We start from the raw sequence: 19,440 nt of genomic DNA on the forward strand, positions 1-19,440 counted from the left end.
TCCCGCCAAAGCCAGATGTTGCAATTTAGTCTGCAACTCCTTCTGACTCACATTTTCTTTTTTTCCCCAAGGCTTTTTGTTTTTGTTTTTCATACTATTACTCAGTATGTAATCACCAAAAATTATCTGTAGGTGCATTTCTTCAAGTACTTAACAAATTATTTTTTCTATGTCTGGATATTATTTGTCTTTATATCTTCCTATGTCAGAGTAATAATGAAATAGGATAAGCTGTACTTGAATTCAGTATGCATAATATTAAATTACCTAGCACACATCAAACACCATCTTCCACATTATGAAGTACAGATCTTAAGGATTATAACATACATTTGTGGAAAGTATGTAAACACATAAGTACAATTATAGAAGGTTAGAGACTATAACACAATGTGTAAGTTTATGTATTCATTTTATCAAGTCTTATGGTTCTTAAATGTAGTACTATAAATGAATATCTATTAAATCATCTCCATACTGTTATGTTTGCCACTTTTTAGATAATCTATATGGCTTATTATCAAGAACTTAGTGGTACTCAATTGTTCCTTAATTATTACATTTATTTGATCAGTTACAATAGGTTTGAGGCTTGAAATAAAGTGTCACTGTATTGAAGTGACAGTTAAAAAAGATGGTTCAGTGGGACTGCATAGTATTCAACTTTATCATTCAGCTGAATGCTGCTATATAAAAAGTATTTATTTTTTCGTAGATGGCACCATCCCAGGAGGCCTAGCTTGTGCCATAAAAATAAGAATGAAAATGACCTTAGTAAATGAGAAAGTATTTAAAACCACAGAATGACATTCAGTTTTTAAAAATCTGAAAAATAGGCTGTACAAACAAAAGCTAAGAAATGACTGGATGCCTGGAGAGTCTATGAATCTGGACATTTATTTGTGGTTGCAGAGCTTAAGAATAATCAGAACCTAATGGTAGAAAGACCAGTATAACGAGAGTAGATGCTTACATACAGAGTGGAACACAGAAAAGAGTGTATGTTCAGGAGCACTCTCCTTTTATACTAGGGTCAAATTTGGATAAAAGATAACAATTTCATCACTTGGAACAACGCTGTTTTAGTTAAAGTAATGTTTCTGTTGGAATATATAGTCGAGAACATAATTTTAATATGCCCCCCTTTTTTCTTGCCATGTGACAAAATTAGAGTGACACCAGGGAGATGAGATGCTTAAAAGTCTGTGAGCCCTGTGAGAAGGTTGGTATTTAATATGAAATGTAGAAAACTCACAGAGTGTACATTGGACAGGGGGAAATTAACACATGGAGAATTATTTCATTGTATAAAACAGTGTTTTCCATGGCTCATTAGCTAAGACAAATAAATTTAGTGGTTTATCATTATGTTTTTTTTAAATAAAATAGAATCGGAAAGAATAAAATAGAAAGTACCAGAGTGCCTCACAAGTACAAATAACACGTATTTGATGTCACTTTAATTGTTTCCAACTGTGTAGTCATTGGTCATGATAGAAAATGTTTTTTAAATATATTGACAGAATTTCAAACACATGCAAAAGTAGACAGATACTTTAATGAATTCCCATTATCCATCACCTGTCCTTAACATCCATCAACACTTAGTAAAGCTGCCATATCCACACTCTGACTACCTCACCATTTCATACTATGTTTGAAGCCATCTTTGATGTCATACCTGTGTTTTCACTATGGATCACTAAAATTTAAGGATTATTTTCTAATGTAACTACAATATCATTATCAATTATTCCTTAATATCATCAAAGACCTAAAAATGTGTTTGTCTTTCACGGTCACCATCTCTGTTTCACTAGTTAGAAGTGTGCCTGACATTACACATGGTGGATTGAGTAGATGTTATATGTTGGAAATTTATGACATAATTTCTGAATTAGTCTTTGATGGGAATGTAAAATAGCATTATTTGGGCTGCTTTTGATGTAGAATCAAGTTTTTCCTCATTCTGCAAGTAACAGAGAAGAGAAAAGTGGTACCTTCCTGGATTTTTCATCCTTTCTTAAATGTGTGTATCTTGAACAATTTACTACTCACTGATTAATCAACCTTATTCTAACATCACAAAGATCCTTCCTTATAGATGTAATTACTATGCATGTTCCCTTAGATTCATTTCTTATTCGGTCACTGAAATTAAATGTCCATTGTTCGCTTGCTACCTATAGTTGACTTATATTCCCTTTTCTTCAGGAGCACAGTTTAGTGAGCCAAGAGTAACAAATAAACAGTATTGCATGTGAGAAGCCACAGTGGAAATACTGAATGTCAGTAAAATAAAGTAGAGGATATACTGTAGACAGAGGGAAAGCATGTAGAGAAAGAAATGTATAAAAGGCATGGCATTTTTCTAAAACAATGAAGAAGTTCGTGTGGTTTGATCTTAGTGTTTATGGGGGTGCAAAGAAGGTGCAAAGTAAATGTGAAAAAAGAAAGTTCGGAGCCAAATTTTATATCTTATGTGTCAAGCTAAAGTTTAGACTGCATTTTGGAAGCAGTGAGAAATTTTTGTGGTCTCCTAAGTATGGAGTAAACTTTATTATCATGGTTGTTTTGATGATGATGGTGATGATGACGATTTTGTAAAAAGAAGTCCCAGGAAGTGACTCTGAGACATGGTTGGGAGGAAATGTGGAGACATGGGGTTCAACAAGAGACTATTGCAGTGAATCCAAGAAACTGTTGGTGGATGACAAACTAATGCAGAGGCATTGGAGGGTGAATGAGAGGGAACAAAATTGCTAACTAATTTGGAATTAGAATAAATACTTGATAACCAAATATATGATTTTCATTGGAAGAAAGGGATGAGTGTTGGATATTTCTGAGGTTTTGAGCTTGGAAGACTGCGTGGTTTCCTTACCAGAGAAAAGGCATACAGAAGAAGGAGCCAGCTTGGCGTGTGTTGTGGCAGGGACAATGAGGATGAATCATTTGCAATTGTATTATGTTTCAGATGCCCACAAGATGCTCAGTTGTAGGTAGCCATGAATGGTGTGTATCTGGAGCTCAGGAGGGAAGAGTGAGATAGATGTGGAAGTAATCTGCATTGAACTGGATAATCACACTGGGTAAGATTTCCAGGGAGACACAGAAAGAGAAAAGAAAAAGAAAGAAGAGACAGAGGACAGAAGAGACAATGACAGTTTTTATCCTGTATTTTTTCACAAAACAAATGACCACAAAATAAATGTGTCTCCCCTGCTGAAAATGTTCATTCTCCTATTTATTGTATATTTTAAATTGTCGATAAGATTTTTCCTGAGATCTTTCCGTGGAAACCTCTGACTTAAATCCAAGATGCTGGCTATGTTTCTTTCTTTCTTTCTTCTTCTTCTTTTTTTTTTTTAAGATTTTATTATTATTTTTTTTAAGTAATCACCACATCCAACGTGGGGCTTGAACTCACAACCCTGAAATCAAGAGTTGCACGCTTCACCAACTCAGCCAATCAGGCATCCCACTGAGGGATGCTGGCCAATTTTCTTAAATACTTCTTCCACACTCATGATGAGGATAAAAATGTGTATAATGCACACCAAAATTTCTCAAGATGGTAGCAACTACAAAACTGCCTTAGGCTAAAAGTAACAAAGAAAGAAGATTTTGATAACTCCTTAAGTGTTTTATCTATTAAGCTCTTCTTTATTCAGATGGCCTGTCATGGTGGAAACACAAACTCAAAGGTGAAGCTTTTTCACAAAGGATCTCTTTGCCCTGACATTATTTGCCAAGTAAAGTTACCATATATGACCAGACAGGGACCAAGTAACCACAGCACGATTGTAAAGAAAGATCTAAAACCTAGAGCTACAACTATAATAACTTCTAATGAGGCATGGGGGGAGTTTGACTACTTCAGTTGGAAGGAAGAGAGGAAAGAAAAACTTAGAATGTTGGAAATATAACGATAGACCAGAACAGATAGTCCAAAACAGAATCCAACATTTGGAAGTACTAACAAGGAGTAAGATGAGGCCTCAAAGGTAGGTAAGTGGAGCATATAACCTGCTAGTTTATCTGAGAGTGGTTGGCATGGGAGTTAGGGCTGGCCACAGGGACCTGCTCCTGACAGGGTTTCTAGCACGTATTCTAATTAATTTGGGGACTTGTCAGAGCAGCTAAGCTGCTCTGAGACTGGAAATCTTTGGTTATCCAGGCAGAAATCTGGACTCAGACAACAAAAAAGGGATACAGTGACTAGATCTGAGAAATTAGAGTGTTGGGGAGTGAATGTTAGTGTTTGAATTCTGTACGTTATTCTTTCTGCCTTCTCTAATAAGGAAGCACCCGATACGCCAGTAGTCAGTTCTCACCACACTCAGGGTTTGGCTGAAAAGTAGTGCTAAAACGTAGATCTAGGAACCTGCTGGATGCTTCCTGCAGTAGTTCTCTTCTTTTCCACCCCTCTTTCCTGCCCACCGCCATGTTTCAGCCTCATATAAACACGCACAGTGATTTTGCATGCTAGTGAAAAGTGGGCCTATTCAATGACTTCCTTTCTGACTAATCTTAGGAATCAATCCATCCACTCAGAGGAGCTAATAAGGTTGGTGGTCAGAAGCACATGCTTGGCTGGACATTCTAGCCTCTGTGGGAAGGGGTGGAAATATGAGAATAGCATTTTTTACTTTTTTTCTAGAAATAGGGACATGCTCTGATAACTAGACAAGGTAGAACTAGTCCATATGGCGAGTCAGATTGGCAGTGAGTGTCGTGATGCTGAACCTCAAATTGCTGATCTAGAGTTTACTTGAATGTCCCTGACTATGATCCAGATCCATCTTATACACCAAAATGAGATTGAGCTTGAGCTTGTTAAACAGAGAATGTGGAGCAGGTATGGCACTGTGTCCATTGTTTTCTAATTTAGTCAAAGGAGTAAATAGCTAGACAGGACTTGAAAGGATCTGGAAAGGCATCCATGACAAACATGTGACTTAAGTTAATGATTTCATGTGTTTGCTCCTAGACTTCTTGGCACATGTATCAAATTTCTCCTTTTGGTGAGGAATTGAATTAACCCAGAGGCCCTCAAACTTTAGTGTGTATCTAAATCTCGTAGCAAGCTCATGAAAATACAGATTTCTGGATCTTACCCCTACAGTTTCTGAGTCACTAGTTCTGGGTTGGGGCCTAAAAATTTTCATTTCTAACTCCCCAGGTGATGTGCATGCTGCTATTTTAGAAATAACATTTGAGAGCCACCAAGTGCTACATTTCTTTAGTGCCTCTAAAAAAAATTCCTAAGCCTTAATAATTTCAGGAAAGATGACACTACCAAAACTCAGTGTTGAAATCACATTTAACTATAATATATTCTACCAAAATAAAATATTAAAACTTGTTTCTTTAGGAATGATTTACCTCCTTCATTATCTCCTACAAAACCACACGCACACATGCACATATACTTCTTAAGATCAATATTTAATAAATGACATTATATTAGAGAGAAATCATGCTTCCTCCATCTTCAAGCTTAGAATAGTTTCCCACTAAATGGGTTCACTCATCAACTTGTGCAAAGATAGTTAATTTATCCAGCCAATCCAGATTTGTAGATTTGCTTACTCAGCTGTGGGAGATGTGTATATCAGAAGTGGAGAGGGATGATATGTACACTAGTTTGCCTTATTGGGACAAATGTTATTTGCCTCCAGGCTAATGTATTTTATTTTTAATAAATGATATTTGAAATTAGATTGGAAATTATATACTCTATATCATTTATAGATCATCAAGATATAATTTAATTTGCCATTTGAAAATGGAATCTCTCTCTCTTTTTTTTTCCTAAATGCTTTGCTATATTCATGACAAGGAGCTCATTTGTTGCTCCAGAGTTCTGTGGTTGCAATCATTTTGATCTGGCTAACACATAGCATGAGAAACATTATTAAATAACCTGGACATCAAATGTGAATTCTGAACTTTTTTTAGATACTTCTAAAATCAATGATAATTTTAATAAACTCGAATAGAAGCCAATAAGGTACTCCTCACAAAAAATTTTATTTTCAGAAATAATAGTAAAATTAACCATTTTAGCCCATAAAACTAAGCCACCCCTCACTTCTTGAATCAGTGTCATATATTCACAGTAAAGACATATTGAGTAACTGTGTTATCTTTATCAGACTTAACACACTAGATTTTTTTTAAAAAACATACTGTTGGTTTATATATTCTATTCAGATTATATAACTAATGAACTGTAAGTCTGTTCAGATCAGATTTATTATCATAAATTAGAATAAACAATCATATTTATCTACCCACCTCAGCAAAATTAACTTGAGGCACTTAGAATACAAAATATTAAGGCCGTTGAAGCCATCCTGTGCATATACTAAATGTTTAATAAGTATTAGAGACATGGAGAAAAGGAGAACATGCTTGGATGATGTGACTGCTCCTGGAAGGAGGATCCTACTGAAAACAAGTGCCCCACGAGATCGGGCACTCCAGTGCTTCCAATATGACATCTTGTGCCTTCCTGACCTTGGGGATGGCATGTTCTTTTCAGGTCTAATCCTCTAACTTCCCTCTGAAGTTTCCCTTCCCCTTCTCTACTTTTGGCCCCCCAAAAATAAATTCTCCCCTCCACTTCATATTTATCTCATCTCTCTCTTTGCAAAAGAGATCAAAAACCAGACATTAAAAGCGGACAGGTATTTATTAGTTTAACACAAGAAACTGTTTGGTACATCATTGTTTCCCTGTGCCTGCCAAACAAAAGCACACATCTTTCCTTATCATGTACGTTTCCACAATTAAATGTTTCATCCAATTGAAGTCAATGATTTTTCATTAATCCCCTATAGCAGGAGATGAAAATACCTTTTTAAGATTCAGTACCTGCCCTCAAAAAGTTTACAGTATATGCAACCTGGCAGAATGACTCAAGGAAATAAGCAGCAATAATAAGAAACAAAACTGCAACAGAGGCATGCAGACAAAATCCTTAGAGGACTGGGGGAAAGGAAGAAACATAACCAGGAGAAGCTTCACATCATTCATTTACTATATGAAGTAGCTTAAATTTGAAGCAAGTTTTGACCAGAAAAGGAGACAAAGACACTAAAAGTAAGAAGACAGGTTAGGGATATCTCATTTGCTTTAGTTTTTCTTATTTAAAAACTTCAAGAGCAATTGTAGGTTTATGACAAAATTGAGTGGAGAATACAGAGTACAGGAAAGTACAGAGATTTATCATATACTCCCTGCTCCCCCCCTCCCCCCACCACATGCCTGTCCTCCCCTATTTGCAACCGCACTGATCAGGAAGGTGCATTTCTTACCAAGGATGAATCTACAGTGACACCTCACAATCACCCACAGTCCACAGTTTACCTGAGGGTTTGCTCTCGGTGTCTTATACTCTATGGGCTTGAACAAAAGTATAATGATGTATATCAATCATTGTAATAGCAGATAGAGTATTTCACTGCCTTAAATATTCTCTGTGCCCTGCCTATTCATCTCTACTCCTCCAACCCCACCCTCTGCAAACACAGATCTTTTTAGTTTCCATAGTTTTACCTTTCCCAAAATGCCATATAGTTGGGATCATATAGTATGTAGCATTTTCAGACTGGTTTCTTTCACTTAATAATAAGCATTTAAGTTTCCTCTATATATTTTCTTAAAAAGATTTTATTTATTGAGAGAGGGAATGAGAGAGCACAAGCAGAGGGGGGCAGGGAGAAGTAGGCTATCTGCTGAGCTGGGAGCCCGACATGGGGCCTGACGTGGGGACCCATCCCAGGATCCTGGGATCATGACCTGAGCCGGAGGCAGATGTTTAACCGACTGAGCCACCCAGGCACCCCTCCTCTATCTTTTAATGGCTTGATAGCTCATTTCTTTTTAGTGTTAAATAATATTCCATTGTCCTAGATGTATCACAATTTATTTATCCATTCACCTACTGAAAGACATCTTGGTTGCCTCCAAGTTTTGGTGATTATGAATAAAGCTGCTGTAAACATTCATGTGCAAGTTTTTGTGTGAACATACGTTTTCAGTTCCTTTTGGTAAATGCCAAGAGGTGCGAAGGGTGGATTGTATGGAAAGAATGTGTTTAGTTTTGTGAGAAAATGCCAAACTGTCTTCCAAGTGACTGCACCATTTTGCATTTTGTCCAACAATGAATGAGAGCTCATATTGCCCTACATCTTCTCCTGTATTTGGTTTATCAGTGTTCTAGCTTCTGGCCATTCTAATAGGAGTGTAGGGGTATCTCATTGCTGTTTTAATTTGCTTATCAATTTATTGATCTTTTTAAAGACCCAGCTTTTGCTTTGGTTGATTTTCTTTATTGATTTATTTTTTTATAAAGATTTTATTTATTTATTTGAGAGAGAGAGAATGAGAGATAGAGAGCACGAGAGGGAAGAGGGTCAGAGAAGCAGACTCCCCGCCGAGCAGGGAGCCCAATGTAGGACTCGATCCCGGGACTCCAGGATCATGACCCGAGCCGAAGGCAGTTGCTTAACCAACTGAGCCACCCAGGCGCCCTCTTTATTGATTTATTTTCTTTATTGATTTTCCTGTTGATTTCTGCTCCAATTCTTACTATCTTTTGTCTTCTACTTACTTGGACCTAATTTGTTCTTGCTTTTCTAGTTTTCTAAGGTGAAAAATTAGATGATTGATTTTGGATCTTCTTTTCTAATCTATGCGTTTCAATGCTATAACCCTTCCTCTAAGCACTGCTTTCTCTGCATCTTAGAAATTTTGATAAGTTGTGATTTCATTTTCATTTAATTCAAAATATTTTTAAATTTCTCTTGAGATTTTTTCTCTGACCCATGTGTTATTTAGAACTGTGTTGTTTAATGTTGAACTATTTGGGGATTTTCCAGTTATCTTTCTGTTAATGACTTCTAGTTTAAATCCACTGTGGTCTGAGAGTAGACATTGTATAATTTCTGTTCCTTAAATTTGTAAAGGTGTGTCTTATGGACAAGAATATGGTCTCTCTTGGTGAATGTTCCATGTTAGCTTCAGAAAAAAATGTGTACTGTTGCTGGATGAAATGGCTTGTAGCTGTTCCTTATATCCCGTTGATGGATGATATTGTTGAGTTTATTTATGTCCTTACTGATTTTTTTGCTTGCTGGATCTATCCGTTTCTAAAAGAGGGGTGGTAACGTCTCAAACTATGGTAGTGGATTTGTCTGTTTTTCCTTGAAGTTCCATTAGTTTTTGCCTCATGGATTATGATGCTCTCTTGTTAGGCACATGCATGTTAAGAAAATGTTGTATTTTTGGAGAACTGATCCCTTTATCATTATGTAATGCCCTTCTTTATCTCTGATGACTTTCCTTACTTTGACATCTGTTCTGTCTAAAATTAATATAACTACTCCCACTATCTTTGGATTAGTGTTAGCATGGTATATTTTTCCCATGAATTTATGTTTTATCTATATGTGTCCTTATATTTAAAGGAGATTTCTTATAGGTAACATATAATTGTGTGATGTTTTTGGTCCACTCTGACAATCTGTCTTTAATTGGTGCATTTAGACCATTTACATTCCTAGTGGTTATTGATATAATTGGATTAAGATCTACTATATTACTGTTTTCTGCTTGTTCCCCTAATTCTTTGTTTCTGTTTTTGTCTTCAACTCTTTTTCTCACTTTTGTGATTTTTAAGTTAACATTTTTATATGATTCCATTTTCTTATTTCTTAGCAGATCCGTTATGCTTTTTGTGGTTCTAGAGTTTGCAAAATACATTTACGACTTGTCCAAATCCACTTTCAAATAACACTATACTACTGCACGTGTAGTGTGAATACCTTATAATAAAATAACTCTAATTCCTTCCTCCCCTCCTTTGTATCATTGCTGTAATTCATTTAACTTATATATAAAAATATATATGCATATGTAATTGAATATATAATTGCTCTTATTATTTTGAACAAAGTGTTATGTGTTAAATCAATTAAGAAAAAAAATAAAAGTTTTTATTACTTTTAAAGTAAAAAGTAAAACTTTTAAAAAAGTTTTACTGCCTTTACTTATTCCTTCTTTGATGTTCTTCCTTTATTTATATAGATTCATGTTTTTGACTATATTATATTCTTTCTCTCTAAAGAACTTCTTTTAACATTTCTATCAAGGCAGGGAATAGGTCTACTGGCAACAAATTTCCTCCAGTTTTGTTTGCCTGATAAAGTATTTCCCCTTCACTGTTGAAGGATAATTTCACAGGGTACAGAATTCTAAGTTCATAGGTGGTTTTCTCTCAATACTAAATATTTCACTCCACTCTCTTCTTGTTTGCATAGTTTCTGAGTTGAAGTAAGATGTAATTCTGATCTCTGTTTCTCTATAGGTAAGTTTGTTTTTCCCCCTTTCTGGCTCTTTTTCTTTTTCTCCAGGATTTTTTTTTTCTCTATCTTTGATTTTCTCTAATTTGAAAGTGTTATTCTGAGGTATAGTTTTTTTTAATTTAAACTCAATTACCAACATATAGTACATCATTAAGTTCAGTTGTAGATGAGCACTGGGTGTTATATGCAACTGATGAATTACTGAGCTCTACATCTGAGGTGTAGTTCTGTTGGTGTTTATCCTGCTTGGTCTTTTTCTGAGCTTCCTTGAACTATGGTGTGGTTTCTGATGTTAATTTGGGCAAATTCCCAGTGATTATTGTTTCAAATATTTTTTTTCTTCCTTTCTCTTTCTTCTTCAGGTAGTCCCATGATGTCCTGCAGTCTTCAAATATTCTGTTCTGGTATTTTTCTTTGTTTTCTTTGCTTTACAGTTTCCTAGGAGTCTATTGCTATACCTTCTAGCGCTGATATTCAATCCTCAACTGTATCCAGTCTGCTAATAAACCCATCCACTAAAGGCATTCTTCACTTCTGTTGCAGTGGTTTGTACCTACAGCATTTCTTTTTGGTTCTTTCTTAGGATTTCCATCTCGTGTTTATACCACTCATCTGTTCTTGCATGCTGAATACTTTCCATTAAAGCCCTTAGCACATTAATCAGAGTTGTTTTAAATGCTCAGTCTGATAATTCCAACATCCCTGCCATGTCTGGTTATGATGCCTTCTCAGTCCTTTCAAACTGTGTCCTTTGCCTTTTGGTGTGCCTTGCAATCTTTTCTTGATAGTGGGCACGATGTGCGGGGTAAAAGGAACTGCTATAAATTGCCTTGTAGCAACGTGGTCCTGAGGAGTGGGGGAAGAGAACGCATTCTTAGCATTCTAATCATAGTCCAATGATTAGGTGTCAGTCTTTTAGTGAGCCTCCACCTCTGGACTGTGAATTACACGAGTATGTCTAAGTATTTTCCTCCCCTCTCAGGTGGGACAGGATGGCTACAGTGGGCTGGATTTGGGCATTTCTCTTACCCAAGGTTTTTAGGCTCTGATAATACCCCAGTAGGTTAGGCTCTGGTTAACTAGTTTCACCAGAGGGCAGGCCCTGTTAACAACAGAGTGCTATAGAGTATTCCAAAATGGTTCCTTTTCCACTCTCCCCATGGGAATCTGACTGAGCTCCTCTAGGTAAATCTCCTGATACTGTGGGGCCCCGCTATGACTGGGGCCCCCGAGAGTTTTTAACTCTCAGAGATGTTCACACCAAAACTCCAGAAATTCTTCAATTTCAGTTCAGGTTCTCACTCTCTTGCCCTGGATCCCATGGCGATTTCTACTCCTCAGTCTCTGTTCTGGTGAGCCATGACTGTGTGTCTTTTCTGTCTTTGGGGCAGTGGTTTTTCCAGTGTCTTCTCCTCTCTTACGGATCCAAGAGAGTTGTTGATTTTTCAGTCTGTACCGTTTTTAACTTGTCGTTAGGATGAAATGGCGACTTCTAAGCACCTTACAAATGGAACTGGAGATAGGAAGTCCAGCTTTAATTTTTGGCAAATTACTTTACCTTTTATAATGTTCTAATACATATGTCCTCTCTTCTTACCTAGAGGTGTTTTTTTTTTTTTTAAGCCTTATCTCTTTTATTTGTTTACTGAAGGTAAACACTAGTCTAGCAAAACCATGACTCATCCAAGATGTGCCATTTACCTTTATTGCCAAATCACAAAGACAAATATCCTAAGCTTCAACATAGCAATAGTAGAAGCAATAGTTGAAGGATGAAGCTTTTCAGAGTGGGTGGCCATGACACAAAATAAGTAGATTGATTTTCAGCCTAAAGATTTTAATACTGTTGGCAATGAGGATAGCATGTGATATCAATTATGAATTTAACTCATAAGTCAGTGTATCATCACAATGCTAATTATCAGTTTGTCATTATGCCCAGTCTCTGCAGAGATGTAGTCTACAGTGTCCCTTAATCCTTCATGTCCCTAGCTGTGTGCTCTAATGTCTGCAAATGGGATTCTTGAAAATCAACATTGTGTGCCACTATGGTGAAAAAGGACAAAAACAGACTATAAAATTATTTTCAATCATTATCTCTAAAATTGAACAGCTGTTAGAGTGCAAATAAAATATTATAAATGTATTTAAAAGTTAATCTTAAGATGAATATTGGATTAAGATGTTGCTCTGAGAGAATGATTATGATGATGTCATTTTTTTTTTCCACTTATTTAATGGATCGAATTCTTTGCCACTATTTCTGGCTTTTGAAATGAGGAAGGGATTACTTTTTCTCTTTACTGGCAATTAACTGAATGTATAATTTTGAATAATCATTTGTAATTATTTCTTGGGCATGGTCCCATACCTTTCATCCAATTCCAAAAGCCTAACATATGTGCTGAGCTTTTGAAGTTAGCTTAGAAGTAGAAGGGTTATAATATGGGGGTTGGCTATCATTCCACTTGAAATAGGACCAAAACTTCACTGTGCTGTGCAGATGTCAGCAAAGCAAAATGCTGTCCTTATAAATTCAGCAGCACACCGGTTTACAGAAGTGGTAGCAGTCACCTTCTGCTAAACCTATCTGCAATGGTCAAAATAGAAAATATGACTACAGAACAATTAAATGTAATTTACTTTTTTTGTGTGAAATTCACTGAATTTCATAACAACTGGAACTATTGTAATAGTGTACAGTTGTTAGTGTATGATCCCTTGGGTCAATCAGATCCAGATTTTATCTTAGTTTCTTATTTTTTAGGGTAGGCTTGGGTAAGTTACTGAATTCTCTGATCTTTAGCTTCATTATATGTAAATGGGGTCAGTGAAGATTTCTATACAGGATCAGATAATTTTAGGCCTTGCCAACTATAGGGTTTCTGTTGCAACTACTTAGCTTTGCCTGATAGAGCAAAAGCACCCATAGACAATCTGTAAACAAATGGATGTGGCTGTGTCATAGTCCAATAAAACTTTAATTATAGAATTTGAATTTGAAATAATTTTCACATGTCACAAAATATTCTTCCTTTGATTATGTTTCAACCACTTAAAAAGTTAATAATCATCTTTGGTTCATTGGGTTACACAAAAACAGATAGCAGGCCAGACCCAAAGACCATGTTTTGCTAAATTCTGATCTATAAAATGGACAGAATTTTAGTAGCTCCCTTATGGACTTCTGATGAAGCATAAGAGAGATAATGAAGGTAAAGTTCCTAGCACTATTTTGGCCCTTACAATTTTTATTCAAGTATATGTGGTTTTTAAAGACTAGTCATCCCAGGACTTAATATATATTTTCAACCATGTTGTTTGGAATGGTTTTGTGTACCTCTTTGGGAAGTAGCTTAAAAGACTGCATTAGACCCTCCTACTTGCTGAGTGCTTGGCAGCATAAACTAGCAGGGAAGAGAAGCATGAATGTACCAGATGAAATCAAATGACTTAGCTTTGTAGCCAGCTCCTCAGTGCCACAGGGCTTGAGTAATTCCAAGTTCCAAACAAGCCAGCAACGATGCTGAAGGAAATACAATTTGGTGGGTTAAACAAGGTATCAAGAATCACTCACATCAAGAAGTGTTGAAGTCAGTAAGCCATTAATACAAAGTAACATCATTAGGAATACCTTCAGAATTAGTCAAGTGAGCCGAGATTTATGGCAAGGATGGAGACATGACATGCTAAACTCAAAAATGTGATATTAGACAAAGTACAAAGATTGACATCAGCTGTGACTTGATGCATATTTGAGTTGCCAGTGCTCAGCAAGGCTCCCTGCCTGCCAAGTTTACAGCAGTAAAACTTATATCACTGGTGGAGCATATTGGTCTTGACTGGTTTGGGGGAGATGATTGGGATTTAACAGTAAACACATACAGAGCAAGCTATGCACTGTCCTTTGCATGTAGAATATCTCATTTAATCTCTACTCAACAGTCCACAATATGTATTGCTCTCATTTAATAGAAAAACTTAGTGGTAGAGCCAGACATAGTCTATCTGGATCCAAAGCCCATTCTCTTTTATAGCATCGAAGAGTGTCTACTTTTTCTCCTAAATGCCTCTGTTGGCTCTCTCTATCTCTTTTAAAGTTTTTTTTTTTTTTTTTTTTGATAAAGAAAGCTGGCTAGCAGGACTGAGCTTGCTCAGTGAAAGAACCCAAAGTCTCTAGGATAAAGGCAATGTTGATAATCAGACTCACTTGGATTTTCTTTTTCTAATAAGACATTTCCTTAGTTACAAAACTTCCATTGTTGCATAATCCACAACTTGTCATCTCCCACTTCTCTATAAATACATAAAATAATACAGCCAGAGATAGTTTTATCAAGACTCTAATAAAGCACAGCTTGGTGCCCTCTCCATAGTGGATGTGGAGAGGTGCTGGGAGCATTGATAGGCTGCCCAGCTTGGGTATGACCCTCTATCCCATGATGATGGCTTGGGCTGAGGACAAACCAATAGACTATGATTTTTATCTTCAATAGTTAGATCTGTGCCTGGTAGACCTCATTATGTATCTAGAACCCAACTCTGACTTAAAGAAGAAAGAATTCATTCAGAATCTGCTCCATTGCTCCCTACTCAGAGGTTACCATGACCAGGCATCATGGCTGCATCATGCCCGGTGCACCAATGGCCTGGTGAGGGCTGGCCTAGGAAGAGGTGATGATACAGGGAGGATGTGGACAAACTGGACCGACAGCATTCACTGCAGTTCTGTGATGACTCACCTCTGAACAGGAAGCACTTTCTGAGCAAACATGACATTACCAATAAAGAAATATGACATAGAGAGAAACTTATGAATCAATGATTTTTAAAATTGATTTAAAAATCACTGATTATCAGTGATTAAATTATCATTTAATCAATGATTAAAAATCACCAACTTTCCATCAGTCATGCCAGAGGAGCAATTGAATATTACCTCTCCATTTTCCATTTATAAAATTATAACACTTCTGTCATGTGAAGAGGCAGAGAATATGCACCACAAATTGTTGGAAATAAAGTTTTAGATAAGTGTATCAGATTTTTAGTTAATAATACTGACATGTTATTTTTCTGCACTATGTGATATTTGTGGCACTTGGCCACTTAATTTTTTTATTTGTTAGGATTTCTCATTCCTAATAAATATACACCTTTATCCCTTACTTTTATTCATACTTTTAAACCTATCCTTAAAGAGAGGGTCATACAATTAAATGTGTTTCAGGCACCATAAAATCTGAATCAGCCTGAGTCCAAGGGTAAAGTCTCTCTTTCTGCATGCAGTGGTGCCAGTTCAAGACTGCTTCTCTGATAAATAAAGATCTTGTCTCCTATATTGCAAATATTGCAAATTCTTTACAGCATAAATCCTTCTTTCTCACTTTGTGCATTGCAAGTAGTAGTGTGTTTGTCAGTTGCCTGTGTATTTTTTGCCTTGGTCATAAGTGACTTAGAAAAAGATAATGTTGAACTTGCATATGGAGAGGATTTTACTAGCTATGGCCTTAGGCAAATTATGTAAATTTTCAATATCTCATTAAAAAATCTATTATATGAGTTGTGTTGAGCATTAAATGAAGTTATGCAGATAAGGGACCTAGAATAGTTTCTGGCTTTCAGGAAATTTTCAGTAAGTGTTGGCTAATATTGTGTTTATCAACATCACTTTTATTGTGCAGATCTATGAAAGACAAGGATGAGTTTTGGTGTTTCATTCTTTGGATATTTACATTGGTCATTAAATCTTCAGCACAGGGGTAATTTAATGATATAAACAGTAAGAAAAAGAAAAATAAATTGAAGCTGTGTGACGAAAATGGATGTGCTCATAGAGAGATGTGTGGCACAAAAGTGGTCCACCAACTTGCTCTGAAAACAATACCACCCTTTACCCACAAGAGTCCTAAATATATTTGATACAGTAGCAATTTCATGGAATGTTTATCCCTCTACATGACTACTTTGGTAGAGTTTCCACAAACACAATCCCATATATAGATGTATGAGGTATATCATGTCTAAAAGTAAATCAGACTCATAGCCCATATAGATCTACTTGGCTTTGCTCAGCTCCCTGATTAGATGGAAGGAGGAGTTAGTATTCATCCTGCCTGACACATCTTAGTGCATAATAGAACACAATAAAGACTGGCAACCTGACAAATATCTTGTAAGAATAATGCAAGTAATTTTGAGTTCCTGGGAAGAAAACTATCTTATAAATTTAAGGCAGCCTTATATCTAACTTCCTTCCTGATGCTTTGTTAAAATTGAGTTTGAAATATAAAAGAACAAAGAAGCCCAGCCCTGCACTGTATACAGAGGAAGTCCTATTCAGTTCTGTGTTTTCCTAACTATATGTCTGAATTCATACTTAATGATTAAAAAACACAATCTTTTTCAAATAAAACTCCCACATTTGCATTCATGCAAAACAAACAGATATCTTAGTCATAGTGATGATGTACATATTATTGTGTGAATGCTTTTTTCTGTAGTGCATAACTAGTTGTTAAAGATATATTCCAGTAGATCAAATTAACATATCAATCTCTTGAAATTGGATCTGTGGCTGCAAGCCAAGGAATGTGGTTAGCTTTCAGAAACTAAAAGGGAAAGGGGACAGATTCCTTCTACGGCATATAGAAGGAAGGCAGCCTCAACTACACCTTGATGTTAGCTGGTGAAAACCATTTTGGATGGCCTTCAGAACTGGTGTTGAGAGGGTACCACAGGTGCTGGAGTCCTTACCACGGTGTCTGTAACAGAGGAGGAAGCTGCTATATCTCAGTCACCTTCCTCTTCTCTTGCTGGTGGCGATTTCCTGCTTGATCCTGGCATCCTACTTTTGGGAGTCCCTCTTTCATAGGCACATTAAGTCCTCAGAGGAGTCAGGAAAAAATGGCGGAGGAGTAGGGGACCCTATCCAGCCGGTGCCCGGAATTGGGCTGGCTATCCACCAGACCACTCTGAACACCCACGGAATCAGCCTGAGATGTAAGAAGATATACCTGGGTCTCTACAAACAAAATATTGCAGGTGGTTGGTTTTGAAGTATGATTCTGCAGGCAGATATCGGAGGATAAATGGCAGCAGGAGGGAGCCTGGCTGTGGGAATCCTATATCGCCAGTGAGGGATAGCCTCCCACTCTGGGGACTGGGCACAGACTCGCAGACCGGTAGTGGTGGGGAAAGGACTTTAGGGCAACTCTTGGGACTGAAACCCGGAGCTGTGGGGCCTGCGTGTGTGAACTGGGGGCGGCTGGCGGTTTTAGAAGCACAAAGGGCAGAGACATGCCCCAACCTGGAGGCGAGGACTGGGAGCACTGCTGAGGAGCACACAACCCAGGACACTGCAGTTTATAGCAGCACGGACAGAAACAGAGATGGTGTGGCCTGGAGAGCTCACTGAAGAACAGACTGCCATCTCTCTGCTCTGAGGCAGAGGGTTGGAAACGATCTCTTCTGCTCTGACTCTCAGAAAGCCGCCGAAAGCCACCAGGGAAAGCCACCAGAGAACAAATGCCCCAAAAACCGGTTTTCACTGAGCCCATCCCCCCCCCCACAGGGGACAGGGCAACTCTGCCCAAACAGGGTTGCCTCAGTAACAGTGCAGCAGGCTCCTCCCCCAGAAGACAGGATGGGAGAACAAGAGGCCAGCAACCTTAAGGTCCCTATAAAAGAAATGCATCTTGCTTGGGTTGTAGTCAATAATTTGGACTCTGTACATTCCCTCAACCACCCCACAACAGAATGACTAGGAGGAGGAACCCCAAAATAGGAAAGACTCAAGACTGTGACTTCTGCCACAGATTTACAAATGGATACAGATATAACCAAATGTCGGAAATGGAATTCAGGGTAGCAGTTGTGAAGACAATAGCTAGAATGGAGAAATCGATTAATGGCAACATAGAGTCTCTAAGGACAGAAATGAAAGCTGAACTGGAAGAGCTTAAAAATGCTACCAATGAGATCCAATCTAATCTAGAAAATCTAACAGCTAGGATAAGTGAAGCAGAAGAATGAATTAGTGATCTAGAAGACCAAATGATAGAAAGGAAGGAAAAACAGGAGGCCCGGAAAAAACAACTTAAAATCCATGAAAACAGAATTAGAGAAATAAGTGACGCCATGAAATATTCCAATGTCAGAATTATTGGGATCCCTGAGGGGGTGGAGAGAGAGAGAGAGAGGGAACTACAAGATATATTTGAGCAAATTGTAGCTGAGAACTTCCCTAATCTGGGGAAAGTATCAAACATTCATGTCCTAGAGGCAGAGAGGACCCCTCCCAAGATCAAGGAAAACAGGCCAACGCCCCGGCATGTAATAGTAAAACTTGCAAATCTTAGAACCAAGGAAACCATCTTAAGGGCAGTTAGAGGGAAGAGATTCCTTACGTACAGAGGGAGGAACATCAGAATAATGTCAGACCTATCCACAGAGACCTGGCAAGCCAGAAGGGACTGGCAAGACATATTCAGGGTACTAAACGAGAAGAACATGCAGCCAAGAATACTTTATCTGGCAAGGTTGTCATTTAGAATGGATGGAGAGATGCAGAGCTTCCAAGACCAGCAGAAACTGAAAGAATATGTGACCACTAAGGGCGCCTGGGTGGCTCAGTTGGTTAAGCGACTGCCTTCGGCTCAGGTCATGATCCTGGAGTCCCGGGATCGAGTCCCGCATCGGGCTCCCCGCTCAGTGGGGAGTCTGCTTCTCCCTCTGACCCTCTTCCCTCTCGTGCTCTCTATCTCTCATTCTCTCTCTCTCTCTCAAATAAATAAATAAAATCTTTAAAAAAAAAAAAAAAGAATATGTGACCACTAAGCCGTCCCTGCAAGGAATATTAAGGGGGGGATCTATAAAAGAAGAAAGACCCCAAGAGTGATATAGAACAGATATTTACAGAGGCAATCTATAGAAAGAAGGACTTCACAGGCAACATGATGACAATAAATTCATATCTTTCCATAATCACTCTCAATGTGAATGGCCTAAATACTCCCATAAAATGGCACAGGGTTGCAGATTGCCTAAAAAGACAGGACCCATC

This window comes from Callorhinus ursinus, unplaced genomic scaffold, assembly GCF_003265705.2.
Source record: "Callorhinus ursinus isolate GAN/ISIS: 27379988/994484 unplaced genomic scaffold, GSC_fseal_2.0 scaffold22, whole genome shotgun sequence".
Classification (NCBI taxonomy): Eukaryota; Metazoa; Chordata; class Mammalia; order Carnivora; family Otariidae; genus Callorhinus; species Callorhinus ursinus.